Below are 9,769 nucleotides of genomic sequence, written 5' to 3' on the forward strand. Positions count from 1 at the left end.
TAATCCCCTTCAAAATCTCCTTTGGGGCTAGTTTGTTGGCCCCTTAAAAACTCTTTTATTCACAACAAGCCAATCCAATACTTTAAATGATGTTGACCCAATTTGCAATACTTTATTGCCCCAATGAATAACTCATATTAACTTATACACACTTGTTTTATAAGTAAATAATTAATTTATTTAAAATGAAATGAATTATTTTGATTTATAATTAAAATATATAATTTATATATATAAAATATTATAAAAATACGGAGTATTACAAGGCTCGTGATGAAATCTCATAGCCTTTAGAGAATTCGAGAACCAAAGGAAAATGCAAATTGCAAGTTCAAGCTTCTGTGCACTCAAGGCGCACTCTCATAAGAAAACTGTGTTGAAGCACAAAATGTGCATTTTCCTCGCTGCCCCTAAGTTAAGCCTCGCGATTTTCAGGTGCGTGCAAGCAAGCTAAGCATCGATCACACGGTGTCGGGTTGGCTTGTGGTGCATAAGGGTGTACGATGATGCTTGCTTGCTGGCGCGCTGATGCTTGCGGGTGGTTCAATTATTGCGCGCTGATGCTTGTGGGATGGTGTGGAGCGCTATTGAGATTGTATGGAATGTTGTGCGTGCAAAAAAGCCTGCAATGCTGGTTCGCGAGGATGTGGCAGCCTAGACTCCCACTGGTGCCCTCGCACGCATGCCCATGCTGCTGCGCAATCGTTTTTGCCTTGTTTTCTCCTTACTATATATAGGCCTTGACTTTCCTTTTTAGCGTGATGTAATATTTAGTATTACAATTTTGACTTTCCAAAATTTGTGAGAGAAACTATAGAGAGAAAGTGTTTGTTCAACAATTGTTCTTCAATCTTCTTCAATTCTAGCTTCAATTTCAATCTTTCAATCCAATTCTAGTGAGTTCTTTTGATCTAAATTCTCCAATTCTTATTTAAGTTTTGTGATTTGAATTTTTTACTTAATTACTTTGAATTTGATTTGAATTTAATGTTGATGATGATAATACTTAGATTTGCTCTTAATTTCACCTTAATCATGCTTAGTGAGTTCAATTCTTGCTAAAGGAAGGGAAAATCATGATAGATGGTGATTTGATGTAAAAGTTTGGTGATTTGATGTAAAAGATTGGTGATTGATCAATTTTTCATTTGTGATTAAATGTGATTAGATGAGGTTTTCTTGTTGATTGTTTAACTATGCTTGATCAACCATAGTTAATGATAATAATGGCATTTTATTCATTATTTGTCATGGGAATGTGAACCTTGATTAACTTAGTTAATTAAATTCATGATCTAAATTCTCTTCGGATGAGTTGTAGAGGGACCTTGGCTTATGAATTAGAGAATTTGCTTATGGATGATATTGATTGCTCCTTTTATTCTAGTCTTTCTAATGAACATGTTGATTGATGCTTGACTCTACATTGAATTGCTTGATTTCATGAGAAATCCGATCCCTAGTATCTTTAATCGATTAAATTATAATTGTTTGTTTGATTCTCCGTTAGTTTAGTTTAACATTTCTATAATTGACTTCGAAATATATAGCTTAGTCATAGATCAATTGCTATGAACTCTCCCGCCCTTTCCTTGTGGACCGACCTCTTGTTGGCACTTGCTTGTTGCTTGTTGCTTGTTAGTGTCTATAAATATTGTTTGGGGACCTAGGGAATTTATTAGATAATTGCCTAGATAAATCCCTTGTCAATGCATGGTTGTTGGAAATACGACAACGATATCAGATCACTTATTTATAGTAAGCAGTTTGACAACATATTAGAGAGATACGCGAGTCTAATTTTTTTTATTGTCCCATCATTTATGTTATTAAAGAGCCATTGATCTGAATTTGTTCAAATGTTGAGTTAGTCTCCTGGAGATGAAATGATTTTAGTAAAGTTGCATTATTAATGAAATGCAAGTTCATTGTGGCTTCATCTTTAGCTTACTAAATTACTAGGAATGATCAAATTATTCAACTAAATATTTTGTCAATTAATCTATCTATAGCTAGTATTTTTTTTTCTTTTTCTTTCTCATCTCCAATTATGTGTCAAACATTACATTTGAATTAGTAATTTTAACCATTAGACATTTAGACGTGGTTCTATTAGATTGTTTGTGTTTCCTTGTTTTCATTTCTATTTCTCTTTTATTACTTTTTTTTTTTATCAAATTAACTAATAGTATTAAAAGAATAAACTAATACTCCGTGTAAAGTATGATACTCCTTCTGTCACTAAATATTGTTCCAAGGTGCTCATCTAACAAAAGAACAAGTTATCAAATTAGAAATGACATTTATTGATGAAAAAATTATTAATTCACAGTATCAGATGATAATAATCATGATATTTACGTTCTCTTCTTGCGAATAAGCCTAAATACTTGGAACATATATTTGAAACATTAATATAAGGGTAATCAATGGCAAACTTCATTACTCTTCATGTAAAAATTTAGTTTTTTCAACCCTCCAATTGTAAATCAAAACGAAAACAAAGGAACACTTAAACATGTTTTTAAATCTAATTAATCCTAGTCATTTTGCCTAACAAAGAAGAGTGCTAGATCTAAGTATTTCAACTTAATGCTTGCATATTCCTTCACCTTTACGGGATTAAATTGAGGACCCTCACAATTTGGATAGTCCAAAAAGGAAGAGACTTCAAAGTCTAAAGGAAGGTCATAGAAGTATTGAAAGGATAACCTTTCTTTTTGTTCATTATTGATAACTTCCCTATGAATTGCACTTGAAAATCTTGCATTTGAAATAATGTGTAAGAGATTTGCTACATTCACCACCAAGGCACTTAGTTGTGGGTTGACCGAGACCCACCCGGATTAGTTTTTGTATACTTGGAGTCCACTTGCATTGCCACTTTGGTGGAGGGGTAAAGAGGAGAGTATATGTGTTCGGGGCTATGCCAATTGTTTTGGTCGAATCAAGGCATGGCGGTTACGAGTTGAGATTAAATGCATAACTAAGGTCTTTATGTGTAGCTTCTTCAGGTTCGGGTATGTTAAGTGATTTGAAAAGCAAACTCTTAAGTTTGTCACCAAGGTCCTTCATCCTTATCTGGTACTCAAACATCACTTCACTGTATAAAGAAAAACAACAAATAAACATGGTTTTGTTAGCAATAATGATATAATTTATTTGTAAACATAAGTGAATATCTAACATACCTCAAGTCGTATATGATTACCAAATACATCTTAATTAAATTAGCACGTTTAGGGTCAAAAATAGTGTGCAATGTTAATGTACAAAATAATATGAGCATTTGGCAAAATTAGTGTAAGTATATAGCATATGAGGAGACCCGCGCATACAATTTTTAGGGGGGAGTTACCCCCCTAGCCCTCTAGGGGGGACCTTTCCCATGATGTCATTTTTAATATTGTTCAATAATGTCTTTTACTTGCCATCGGTAAATGGCCTTTTCTAGTAATTAATCACTCTATATTGGACCGAATGAAAGTGAACCGATCATCTAGTCTAGTCTGGTCAAAAACCCCTTAAACCTAGTATTGGATTGGACCCTTTTTTTAATTAAATTATAAATAAAACCACTATAATGTTTGATTTTTACCTTTAATTTGTTACGAATATTTTACATTATGAGATATTTTATTCGAAATTTGAAAAAATAAACAGCAACCAATCATTATTCTTATATTTAGTTTTTCTTTATTTCGAAATATTATAAAGATATTTTATTATATAAGAAAATAGTTCTTAAACAGGTGTGGTTCGGGCTTTGAACTGATTTTATATAAGTCCATTAATGATCAAGCCTAGTCGTTTAGTCTTGAATTTTTGAGTCTTCGAATATCAGCTAGGTTTAATATGATCTTGGATACGTGAACAACACTAGTTTTTTCCACATTAAAATGGACTATGTAACGATGTAACACTGAAGTATGCAACACTTGACTAACGACTTGGATAGTTATCATAACTATATATAAAAATAATAATAAACAAGTGCATTGCATGCATGAAAGTCAAACAATGCATGCAGGGTCACGTTAATGATTGTGAGGTCAATCAACTCCATTTAAATTTAAATTTTTCAGAGATTTTCCTTCTTAAAGTTGATATCTTTTTCAGAATTAGCTAAAATAATGTGTTCAATGAACCCGCTTAAATTTATTATTATACAATTTTATTTTAACCCCTATAAATATTATTTCTGGATCTGCCATTGAATATGGGGCCTATTCATTTTTATATTTGTTAATTTTATTAATCATGATGCTTTAAATAAGTTTCACAAATTTAAATTATTTAATCTTTATTATAAAATGTATCATATGAGTTTCAAACAACTGGGCTTACCAAAAACCTTGGAAATCATTAGGCCAAAGTTTCTTAGCGTGATGATGATAAGAGTTACCTATGATAGTGAACCCTTCATTCCACATATGCTTGTTAAAGAATATTGCAAGTCTAGGATAGCCATAGCCATTATCTTCAACAAGGGATCATAAAATCTTCATCTTTTGCTTAAATAGAAGATTGAATAAATTCTTGGCTTGAAACTCGACTTGATCTAGTAACTCCTTAGAAACCCCATGATTTGTGACTTGAAACATCCCCCATGTCTGACATGCATTAAAAATGAGGCCTAAAGCATTAGGATCTTCAATTCAAGATCAATTATTGGAATAGAGATTGAAGCCCTCGATTCTCATTAGGGTTGCCTTTTGAATCGTCATAACATTATGCCCATATATGAGATTCGGGAGCACTTTTGATTGAGCTAAAATCTATAGGAATAATAAGGTTTTGCTGCATAGGGTGATCCTTGTCAACATTTGAAAGAATAGGTATTTTGTTAAACGGAAATAAAAAAAATAAAAAATAAAACCTCGATAATATAGAAAATTTGAGGTTTTTAATTTTTATTTTTTTGGTGAGAAAGATATAAGGTTTAATCAACAAATGTGACAAATGTAAATGGAAGCTTTGATAGACATATACTAATGTCTCTGTCTTTTGACTAAAGTGAGCTTGTGAAAACATGTATTTATAGGGGTTACTTTGAGAAATTATAAAAATATTTTGAGATTTATGACATGTGCCATATATCAAGTGAATAATGGAAATTATCATGATATGAGTGTAAGATCAAATACCAAATTAAATATTGTTGTCTATATCCTTGAATATCAAATATTAAAGACTTTAAATGTAATAGCATATTTGTGAAAAAAAAAAGGAAAAAAAAAAGGTAAGAAATCAACGTCTTTGATTATGTACATAAAATAAGGAAACTAAATTATTATTTTTTATATAATTGCTATAAATTAAATGACTCATGCATAAAAAATAGTCTTGCTTAGTAAGAATGAACCTAATGTAGTAATATATGTGTACAAAAGGTAAGAAATCAATGATTTTGATTATATACATAAAATTAAACAACTAAATTATATTTTTGTAAATAATTATATGAGAATTGATGGACTTGTATTTTACATGTGTTGGATTGGATTTTCGAAAATAGAAATTAAGTTTTATTTGGAAAAAGGGTTGTTTATTTTGAAAATTGGGTTTGACTCAAAGGTTTGACCATGGTTGTTGACTACGACTTACAAATTCAACTCTAATTTAATTTCACATGAGAACTTGACTGTAGTTAGACTCGAGAATTTAACTTTGATTTAAATCTTGACTAGAAAAATTGGACTGGAAAAGTTGACTTTGAATTTGACCAAAGTTTGACTTGATTGCTTTGACTAGTGTTGAATGAGCAGGTTTACCGGGGTTTGACTGACTCAAGAGAGGATATAACTAGAATATATAGATAATAAGGAGGGTAGAATCAAAATAAATGGGAAACAAAAGAGCTATAAGATGGATGAAAAAATAAAAATAAAAAACGAGTAAAATATGAGATAGGAGACTCTTAAGATATGACAATTAGAATAGGATTAGAGTTCTAAAGTTTTAACTTTTGAGAGTTTGACATGAGATAGAATTCTAAAAGAGTTAGGACTTATGAGATAAGACAAATAAAATAAGATAAAAAAAAATCTACAATTCTAGCTATTTTATACGAGTCGTTTAATAGGGATTATAATCCTAAAAGAAGCAAAATATTAGCTATGACTAGGGCTTGACACGAAAAGATAATAACTTTTGATCTATGACTCTGATTGGGATGAAACTAGCGCAAAATGAAGGATAAAATCTGAGGCTACATATCCGTAGGTAGAACTAAATTTAACTCTTTCTTAAACTCCTGATATGAGAAAAATAATTTGACGCTTTTATTGGCTACGTGAACATGAAATCCGGGTTGAATCAAAATTACAAAGAGAACATCTAAGGCTCGACTTTACTAAATTATGATATGGTTAGTAATTGAAAGAAAATAGATGATAAATAAATAAAATACACATATGTGCAAATATTGTCATGCATGATGCAATGAAGTTTGCAACCTAGAGTATCGATTCTAAGTTCATGCTAATGGTGGGCTTATTTTTAAGGTGTCTTAACGTACCATGGTTGAGAGTTTAGATGCATAATAAGGCGGCCTCCCTTGACGATGTATGCATACGGATGTCGACTCCATGCTTGGTGATGGATATGAAATCTAAGACGAATCCTTATTTCCATGAGCATTTTGGGATTAGCAAAGCATAAATCCCCAGGGTAGCCACTTACGTAAAACACGTATTTGTGTGGCAAAATTGGATGCATATGCAACAATGTTAGTTAAATTGCAAAAATACATGTCAAAAACCTTTAAGTCTCATCCACATCCACAAATCACCTAAATTGATGGTTAATTAGGAATAATCCCAGTGAAGTCGCCAAATTGTAGGTATTGTAGGAATTGGCCCTAACTTTTCACGTATGTATGTGCCTGGCAATTGTAGGAAGATGTGAAATTAATATTAAATTGAATGGGAGAAAAGACTTAATATGAGCTGCTAAAACGTTTTTTACGAACTTGTAAACCGTTTATGGACTTTAACGAGAGGGACATAGGCAACCAGGTTTTTTAATCCATGAAGGTTACATCACATTCACAATGTATAAGATTGCTAACTCCATAGGGTCATTGTTTCAGGGTTTTTTTCTCCCTCGGGAGAGTTACGTCACCAAGAATGATTTCCCGCCGGCTGTATGTACCTGCAAAACAATGGAAGCTTCGGGTGTTCAGAGTTCCGCCTCTGACGATAAAGTTAGAAAGTGTTTGGAGTGATGTAAAAGTGCGGAAAGTAAAAGTATATCTTCTCGGATTCCAAGATCTGGTGATTTCTCTGTTTTCGAGAGAATTGATTGCGTGTAATAATTGAACGTGTCCCTAAAATGGGGGAAACCTCCCTATTTATAGGGTTGTTCGTAAATGTGTCCCTACCTAGGTCATTCTAACCTAGATTTAGGGGGCTGCGCTGTTTTGCAGCTTTTCTCAGGAATTAGGCGCTAAAGACCGTCTTTTTCCCTTCTGATTGGGAGTGCCATGTGTTAGCTGAGGATTGGTTCATTTTGAAACTCTCCTAAGGTGACACGTGTCACCCTCTAATTGGGCCACATGGCCTGGGTTTTTCTACCCAAAACATTTACCCCTCACAGGGGTGACGTGGCATGCCACGTGGCTCATGTGACACTTGTCACTTAAGCATTGGTGAACAGTTTTTAATTTGTCACCTTCTAGGGAAGTTACAGGGATGTCCCTGAATTTACCCCTCTATAAATAGAATTTTACCCCCCCCTTCATTTTTAACATTTTCAAATAAGTCTAGAGAAAGAAAGTCAAACGTTCTAGAGAGAAAGAATCTGACAACCACCTGTGTATTTCTCAGACAATCGCCTGTGTATTTCTCATACAATTGTCTCATTTCTTGCTTGTCTGTTACAACCGGTCAACGCTTGACCCTTTCCTAAAAATAACTATCCCCTTGCTCTATTCCCCTTGCTCTTTTACCATTTGTGTATATAGCATTGAATTATATAGATTCACCATCAGTACACACGGCACAGCCTAGGTCAGTAGTCAGCCGGTCTCCTAGTACGGCTAAGTCTAGGACTGGAGGTGCCGCCTCTGGGTGTTTGGACCACCCTTGTAACTCCCAAAATCCGACCGTGTCTGTGTTTGTGTAGGACACAATGCGTAGGTTAATGTTGACGACACCTAATCCAGACTATAGAGAGGAAGGTACAGACGGTGTTCCGCCTGATGAGGTGGAACCGGTTGGCGAGGAAAAAGGATCTCCTCCGGGTGCACCTAGCGCTTCTAGTGATAGGATCCTAGAGGAATCTGATAAAGTTGAGTCCGAACAGAGAGACGGTGAAGAGACCGGCTCTGTATCCGGCTCAGAGAAAGACGGTGGAGAGACCGCCTCTGGGTCTGGCTCTGAGGAGAGTAGTGGCTCATTATCCCCGTTTAGGATAGTGAGGAAGAAGAGCAAAAGAAGTGAAATAAAGAGACGGACCCTTTCCGAATCCATGTTTTCGCCAGGGATAGGGCTAACATGGAACAAGGTTTGAAGACTTCAAGAAGAAACGCATTCTTGGAGTGGGCTATACCATACGGGTGCCGCCTAAGCTTGGCATCATTTCTTGGAAAGATAACCAACCAAACGCTAATGAGTACTTTGGCTGTTATGAGGCAGCGTTCTTAACCGGACTCCGCTTCCCCCTCCATGATGCAATAAAGGCAATCCTTCGAGGATACGGATTTGGTGTGTGGCAGTCGACCCCAAACTCCTAGGTCAACATTCTAGGCTACATTGTCGCCTGTGAGAGGGAGGCTTTCGCTCATATGCATTACCTGAGCCGTAACCCAGGCGGATGGAGTGTTTGGTACACATTGAAAACCCATCCGGAATACCTCATGACCTTAGAAAAACCGTCCAAGTGTTATGAGTGGAGGAACATGTTTTATCTTGTTTCTGCCCCCAAACGGCGAGAAAACTTCGAGTATTGCTGCTACAATAAGAAGTCAGATCTGGTTGGCCAGAAGTGCGCCAAGCCAAGGTTCCAAATGCCGACTGGGAGGCAATAATAGAGCCGGAATTCTTTAGGGTGACTACCTTGCCCCTAGCAACTGGCGAGTTAATAAGCATACCTAAAAACTGGGTACCCAAACATGAGTGGTTGAGGGACAAGGCGTTCTTGTCCGCCTACGGTCTGAGCACCATGTTCGATAGACGTACATAGAACAGACATCCGGCAGTTTTATGTCGTCTTTATTGTTTCTAACTTGCAATTCTTGTTTGTTTGATGATCTGAAAGACGGTTCTTTTTATAGAAACCGGCAGAAGCATACTTCCTAATAAGTCTATTTTATATATATTTTTATTGCCCGTCCCACGGTCATATTTGTGCTTATGTGAGCTCTGCTGAGCTATTTGTATTACTAATATACGTTTTCTAGTGTTTTTGTAGAGTTGGTATTATTTTGTAGGAATTTTCAGATTTATGATAATTCCCGAGCTTATTGAGCCACTACGAAGATATTGGAGTCGGATCGTATTTTATGACCGTATATTTGAAGCCCAAGATTGAGCTAATTAAATTAGGTTCGGTGATTAAGGGCTCGGTTCGTTTGAAATACTAATTCTGCTAGTAGTCCAATACTTGAATATAAAGAAAAAGGAATTACGGTCAAAGGAGAAGAGCCCAACAATTAAATCAGCATTGAAGCCCAGCTCGTAGCTTCAGCTGACCGGGCCTGATTGGGCAAGGCGTGGCCCAGTTCGGGCGGATATCAGCGCCTATTCTAGCTGTTTGGGCTTTGTTG

The 9,769-nt window shown here is 35.3% G+C and overlaps 1 pseudogene; it reads right to left on the minus strand.

Annotated features, from left to right (window-relative positions):
• Positions 1 to 2,540: 2,540 nt before the first annotated feature.
• LOC110738011 lies at positions 2,541 to 5,034 on the minus strand (annotated as a pseudogene).
• Positions 5,035 to 9,769: the final 4,735 nt, after the last annotated feature.

The sequence above is a fragment of the Chenopodium quinoa genome, unplaced genomic scaffold, assembly GCF_001683475.1.
Source record: "Chenopodium quinoa cultivar QQ74 unplaced genomic scaffold, ASM168347v1, whole genome shotgun sequence".
Classification (NCBI taxonomy): Eukaryota; Viridiplantae; Streptophyta; class Magnoliopsida; order Caryophyllales; family Amaranthaceae; genus Chenopodium; species Chenopodium quinoa.